General features: G+C 39.8%; 1 protein-coding gene across 1 annotated transcript in view; it reads left to right on the forward strand.

Annotated features, from left to right (window-relative positions):
- Positions 1-5,589: 5,589 nt before the first annotated feature.
- LOC101851409 (ALK tyrosine kinase receptor) overlaps positions 5,590-7,247 on the forward strand; it is a gene marked incomplete in the record, with an annotated part of 269,826 nt that continues 268,168 nt past the window's right edge. Inside the window, 1 exon segment of the mRNA XM_035969815.1 lies at positions 5,590-6,736.

Below are 7,247 nucleotides of genomic sequence, written 5' to 3' on the forward strand. Positions count from 1 at the left end.
TCTGTTGACATTTGGCAGATTTTGGTTGTCGATTTGGCTGTAAACCTGAAAATAATCTGGCAACCCTGGTGGTGGGGCATCTAAAAATGGTGTTTTGGGATGAAATTATGAAAATGGGATTATCCCTTATTATACTTCCTGGACATTTTCTAGACAATAATATTAAAAAACAAATGAACGCATTTCTGTACCCTAAAGTGGTGTTTGAAGGGATTTTAGAGCAAAGGGTAGAGACTTTTTTTAAGAAAAGGATTGTCACTTTTAGTCACAAAGAGCATGCTCTGCACAGCTTATATGCTCCAGTTTTAGTAGGAAACCCCCATTATGTTTCTGCTGTGTTAATGTTATCAAGTAATTGCCATGTTTTGGTTTTAAAATATGCTTTGAACGTTTTTACTGGAAAGAGAACTATTTCGGCTTTTTCTGACTTTTTCCCCAAAAGCTGTTTTTCCACACTTCATTCCATTTTTCTGCTGTTTTAATTCGATTTTAATGTAATTTTTGCTGAATCTATAATACACTTAGTTTTAAAGATTGTCCAGAGGAATTTTGATTGCATTTTGTAGCTTTTGATATAATAATATTATGGATTCCAAAAGCTTGATTTTTTTCGGTTTTTTCACAGATATGTAATAAGCCGAGATTCAAGTGCCATAAAATGGAAACTAAAGCATATGCCAAAAATTCCTCCACACAGTTTCAAGATGACTGTCCTTTTTTATACGTGCCACACTAAAAATGTGTTTGTTGATAAACATGTGAATAAAATGGGACCAAAAAAGGTAAACAAAATGAAATTATGCCACCGTTTTCACAGCAGCCGAACCGTATTATTTACGTTGTTAAACAATTAATTTCAAATCCCCAAAGATACTTGATGTCCCCTCCAGAAACTATGGGCCCTCTAGGGTTTGTAATAGCCGAGATAGCCTTTAGGTGCCCCACCCCCTAACGCCACACCACAGGCGACAGTGAATGCTGGCCTAATCACACCACTATTGAGGTTGTAGTTTTCCAGCGAGTTAGCAGGATGACCATTTATTTCTTTTACGACAGGGTGGGGCCAGCGTTACGCTGACCCCCCCCCCCCCCCCCCAAAAAAAAAGAAAAAAAGAAAAAGAAAAATATAATAAAAGAAGAAGACGACACAAGACGGCTCACTGATCAAGCGCTCCCAACCCCATCTCGAAATGTTACTGATCTGTTCGGATGTGAAAGTAAAATATATATATATATATATATATATATATATTTATATACATATTGCCATGGCAGGAAAACGAACACACCATTACTGTCTTTTGAGCCTACCAATACCATCTAATGACATTCTTTCCTTACGCCCCCTCTCTTTGTAACCATTAACTGGACCTAAAACAAAATTCCATGACATGATCTATTGGTGAATTCCATGACGATGTAAGCCATTCTACCACACATTAAACTTAAAATGTGTAATACGTAAAATTTTAACTAAATAAATAAATGGCATTCCCAAAACGCTGGCAGTTGTGGTGTCATGGCTAAAAATCCCCGCTGTACTACGACTTGGGTTTGGTTCTCGCGTGGGGACGTCTTTCTCCGTCCTCATCGCTCTCCCCCCCCCTCTCTCTCTCTCTCTCTCTCTCTCTCTTTAATAAAATATCTTCTACTTTCTGCTTGAGGCTGTGTCTTAAGGCAGGTAGGTATGAGGCAACCACTCCTGAGCTATTTTAGATTCTGCCAGTGAGACCTGATATATCAACAATCATTTACAAACTAAACAATCTCCTACACATATTATAATTGTGTTTTGATCCATCCCGTCTTTGATGCAGTTGTGAGAGAGGGCCGCACACCGTGTATGAAGCAAGCCAACTCTGCATCTGTAATAGAGAACACTTTGAGAAAACGTAGAAGCCCGTTTTTTAAAAAAGAAACTAAAATATTTATAATGAATAGAAGTTCAACTTTGGCTTCTTTACAAAGCTTAGACCAGCCTCCTCCTAAAGTCTTTGCAAGTTAGTGTAGAAAGTGACTGTCCCCATTTTCAGGATTTCCGCAAATTGTCAAGGAAATAGTTTACACTTTCAAAGTCACGGGCGCTTTTCGTTTTGCGGAGTTTAACACAAACATGGGGCACTCTCCTTTGCTTTTTTTCCTTCTTTTTTTTCTTTTTGTCCCATATGGTGGTCCATAGGCTGGTGGCTGCTAGAAAATGTGTAAAGGAAAATAATGTTTTCCCAAAGAAATTGCTCGGGCATCTTGACCTACTTTTGTTTCATAGTTGCCCAACCAACACCAGCCATTGCCGGAAGTTACATTAGAGATTCCATCATGGCGGGGCGTGCGTGTCTCCGCACATTTAAAGCAGTTTCAGTTAAGACACGCCAGGCCCACTTCAGAAAGCCGATTTTGTTGTTGTTAGGGGTGGGGGGGGGAGTGACTGTGAAAGACGTCTTGAAAAGCTTTGGGCTAGAAAAAGAGAAACGACTAGACCACAGGCTGATTGTGGCGGCGCAAGATCTGGCATATATCCCCCCCTCCCCTCCCCGGAAAGAAATGACAGGAAGAAGAAGACGAGCAATATAATGTGGGCAGTTAGGGGTGCTCTGGTGAGATTTCCTCTTTCTTTCCTATCAATTTGTCCTTATCTCTCCTTTTTTGCGTTTGTTATTCTCCTATGACGCCTCTAATCTTTGGCACTAAGTCTTACATGACCTTATTGTGTTGCAAGCGCCGTAAAACTTTTACTAAAACTAAAATGATATATTTTGGTAAACCTGGTTGGCTTTTTAAAAAATAGCTCTTACGCTTGTATTGTTTATATAATGAATAAACTCACCAATTTGTGTAGTCAGACACAATCAACTGACGCCTTTAGTATATGATTAAGGTATTCGGCTTCCCACAAGAATTGACCCTGGCAGCCAGGGTCGATGTAGACCGCCTTAAGATATAATTTAACGTGTGTCAAGGGGGACTAACAACATGTACAAATATTCAAAAACCCAGGCTGTCACATAATTCCAAGCGATGTCAGTGATACGTCCATGAGCATGACACGCCATCACTAACTAAAAAATCGACACCAATGAAACAGAGCGCGCTGTGCTGCTGTTTATGTTCGTGATGTCATGTAATTGGATTTGTGACTGTTGTGCAGGTTATTAATTAGCAAGAGTTAGCTGGGAAGAAAAAAAATGACAAACAATGAGGTGTGTCCACACAAGACAAACCCTCCTGAATTAAATGAAATGTAGAAAAATACAATACGTTGACCACCTGACACGACACTAAACCCTTTTGAAATTCTACTGCTACTCCTTGGCTCCTCCTTACTGTTGTCTTTCTGCCACACCTCTGATCTTCTGGTAGGAAAGATCTACACCTAGCCTTCTCGGACAAGGGCGAAAAATCTCGGAGGGCCCGTGTGCAAGTTGCGCACGTTAAAGATCCCTTGGTGGTCTAAAATCGATAAGAGTAGGCTTCGGCCGCCACCCGGGCAAAATTCTAAATTTCCTACCAACTGAAAATATTAAGTGTGTCCCGCGCGCTCATATGACCTTATGCAGTTGCGAGCGCCGTAAAACACTTACCAACCCCCCCCCCCCCAAACCCTTTTGAAAGAGATGCTTGAAGGATGGATGTGAGACAGGTGAGGCAAGGGAAGACAAAGAGTAATATGGATGGACAACTTAAAACATGGACTGGCCTTGATATAGCAGAATGTGCAACGGCAGCTTACGACCATGGAGGGCGGAGGGTCATTACTTCATTACACGTCAACCTCTGAGTCAGAGAAGACACCTCCAGGTTATTCAGGAGTTTGCTATTGTAAAACAAAGGTTCGTACACGGTTAAAATGATCGAAACAAACTTGTCTGTCATCTCCTCCTTTTTTCTGTGTTACGGTTATCGGGACCGTGAATCAATTAGTTGTTAGTCTACTCTTTGCTAATTCGGGGCCAAGGCCAGAAACGCAATGGAGTATCTGAAAGTTCAATTTAAATTGACCTCTGTACCATTTTTTCCGTATTCCAAACTCAATTTATTATGTAAAGCGTGAGTTCAGCGTAATCTTAGCTATGTTTTCAGCATGCCCACTTAAGGAATGCAAGGGGATCGATATACAAACATTTAAAGTTTTTTTTTTTTAAAATGGGATATATTCCTCTGACTGTTCTACTTACGTGACCGTTATACACCCATAGAATATTAAGTAGAATTTATTTTTTGTTTGTCTGACACCCGCATCTGTTTTTTTTGCAGAGGGGTATTACATTCCATATCTTAATTCGAGAGTATTCAGTATGTTATTGGCATGTCACACAATGCGTTGAAATTTTCTTTAAACATTTTTATCAATTTGTAAGGCTTTATACGGGTTTTGTTTTCTCTTGGTATGCTTTCTTAAGAACTGTCTAATAAAACATCCATCTTCTGCAGGTGAGGAAAAAATCTCTGACAAAAATTCTTAACATTTTTGTTCTTTCCGCTTAAGGGTACAACCAGTACATAGCTCTCAAAGCCAAGTGATCGCTCCATTCCCCCTTCGCTTGAGTTCAAATAACAAGTTAGGTAAGTTTGGTCGTCTTGACTGTCAGAAAGGATTCACGTGTTACTGGTGTGACTTTTGTCGGAAGGATCACGGAGCTCCGCCCACAGAAGAAGAAACAGAACAGAATGTGTTTCTTGTTTCGGTGAGGAGAGCCGCTTCAGTTGAAGTAGAAGCTACCACGAAAATCTGGGGATGTCAGTTTAGACATGTAACAAAGGTGGCTTCACTGGTAGATGAGTGAGAGTATGTTTGTGTGTGTGTGTGTGTGTGTGTGTGTGTGTGTGTCTGTGTGAGAGAGATATACAGAGAGAAAGAGAGAGAGAGAGAGAGTGAGAGGGAGAGAGAGAGGGGTGGAAGTAGGCGCTGGAGGCAGGGGTCACGACCTGCCTGTTTACCTAACAAGAGACAACATGATAATATGTATCTGTGAACATGCCATTCCCTTCGAACTATGAGAATTTCCCTCAAAGGATTGATCAAGGTATTACTTTTCACCGCATTTCCCTTAGCCACGGTGGGTAAAACGAGTCCAAATGCCATAACAGATATTTCAGTAGTTGTTGAAAGTTTTGACTGGTCATCAAGGGATAATAAAACCCTGACAGTACAGCAAATTATGACCTTATAAATTATAAGTGTTCCATTCAATAAATTATCAGATTTGTTGTTTACAGTTGGGCCTGGAATTATTGATTTTATTTTTTAAAGATGGACAATTTGTTTTTTTCAATCATCAACTCACCACAGAACACATTCATTATCAACAACTCTGTGGACTCACGGGCTAGGCTGGAACTACTATCGAACTGGATCTGGTCCACGGACCGTAGTTCGGCCATGCCTGTTCTTTAACTTATTGGTGTTTTTTTTAAAGTTGCCTCTGACCCTGTATCTGTTACATACCTGCTATCTACAGCCTCCCCTCCACCGCCTGTCCCCCGTCCCAGCTCTGTGACCTCACCGGTGTCCTGTCAAATCCAGGCAGAGGTAACGAGATTAAATCAAAAAGCAGAAAACTGTTTTTATAGGCAGCCGAGCTTTGTCACTGAGTGCCAGTGAGAAAATCAAGGCACGGACCGGTGGATTTAATTTCATGTTGGGTTATTTCCCCTCGGCCGATTGCGTGGTCTAGCTTTCGGTATGGGGAGTCAAATCGAGTGTGATCGTTGTATTATTTCGTTCCGTTCTGGGTCCAATTGTGTAAAAAGGCTATACGCAAAACTTAACAGTATCCGTGAAGCAGTCTGATTTGGGATCCGTTTACTGATAACACAACGCCCACTTCTGGTCACTGTTGCAAAGAACAGTAGTCAAGAGTCAACTGTCTGTTTTCGATTCGGTCGTCCAGCTATGGTGGCGTGCTCTGAACACAGTTACTTTTTATAAATGTTTATTGGAGACATGAGCGACTTAATAAATCCGACCATCTTTTGATGTTCTGATTAGCAGAATGAACACACACAAGAAAAATATAAACAAACGCAAAAGTAACTGCCAACAGTTTAGTGCCAGATATGTGCGGCAGTACAATGATCTATGTGAAGGTGAACTTATACGTGAATGTTGTGGATTTATCGGCCGGTAAGAAAATATTTAGTACACTTATTACAACTGCATTATCAAGCATCCTGCAAGCTTAAGCGTTTCAAAGGGTCTCTCTAGAGCATGACCGGTAAAGACATTTTAGGAACATACTACAGTGTTTTGTCATGTGAGGACCTTGAAAACCTTGCAATACTTTGCTATTTAAAAAACAAAACAAAAAACAAAACAAAAACAAAACAAAAACAAAACAACAACAAACACTCAAATATTGAACGTGTAGTATGCACGTAACAAAACCAAGTATTCGCTACATTTTGTAATATGAGTTTTTATTATCTTTTCCTCTTGGCATTGTGCCAATACTTAATCTCTGATGCCTTGCTCACTGTAAAGCTAATAATAGCTAGGTAAATAAAACTGGCGCACGATAATGAACTAAATCAAATCAGATATTGTGAAGAAAAAGAAATGTAGTGTGTTATTATGAAACTGCGTTCATGTGTGGAGCAATTTCTTGTGATGGAAGAAGGACAAATGAATGTTGAAGGCTTTCAAGATTATTATCGCTCAGTAAGGAGGCTGTTATTCATAACAGTTGGATAGAAATGTCACTCTTCATTGGGAACGTGTGTGAACGCAACCTGGGTTCAGGTAAGCGAGCTGCTTGTTTCTATGAGTTACAGTTTTATACTTCTTTCGAAATAACATGGGTTATGAGGGGGAAGAGATGTCGGAATCCATTAAGATGCATTGGGAGCTCAGAACTTTTTTTCTCTAATACTTAAGGTATAGAGTTACCCCATAGGAATCTAATCCCAGGTCAAAATTTGAGAAAATCGGCGGGTAGTTCCTCTTTCCCACACTCTCTTTTTTCAACCGGTGTGCACATCTGATGATTAAATACTCTCAGTAATAGAATATTATACTTCTTTTTATGCTGTATTTTGAAAGTGGTAAAATACTCCGAATTTATGTATAACGTTTTTAATGGATGAAAGCTGTTTCATTCCTTCACTATTTTTTGGCACTAGTTATCTTGTTAAAGAACCCAAATTCCACGTCTCGTCTTTTTACTTTAATATCTAAACTTTACATTCTGTTTGTTAAGGCTCTTGTGGTACCTGCTTTTTTGCTCAAATAAGCTTAGTCTGTTTTGAATGGT

The sequence above is a fragment of the Aplysia californica genome, unplaced genomic scaffold (assembly GCF_000002075.1).
Source record: "Aplysia californica isolate F4 #8 unplaced genomic scaffold, AplCal3.0 scaffold00186, whole genome shotgun sequence".
In the NCBI taxonomy this organism is placed as follows: domain Eukaryota; kingdom Metazoa; phylum Mollusca; class Gastropoda; order Aplysiida; family Aplysiidae; genus Aplysia; species Aplysia californica.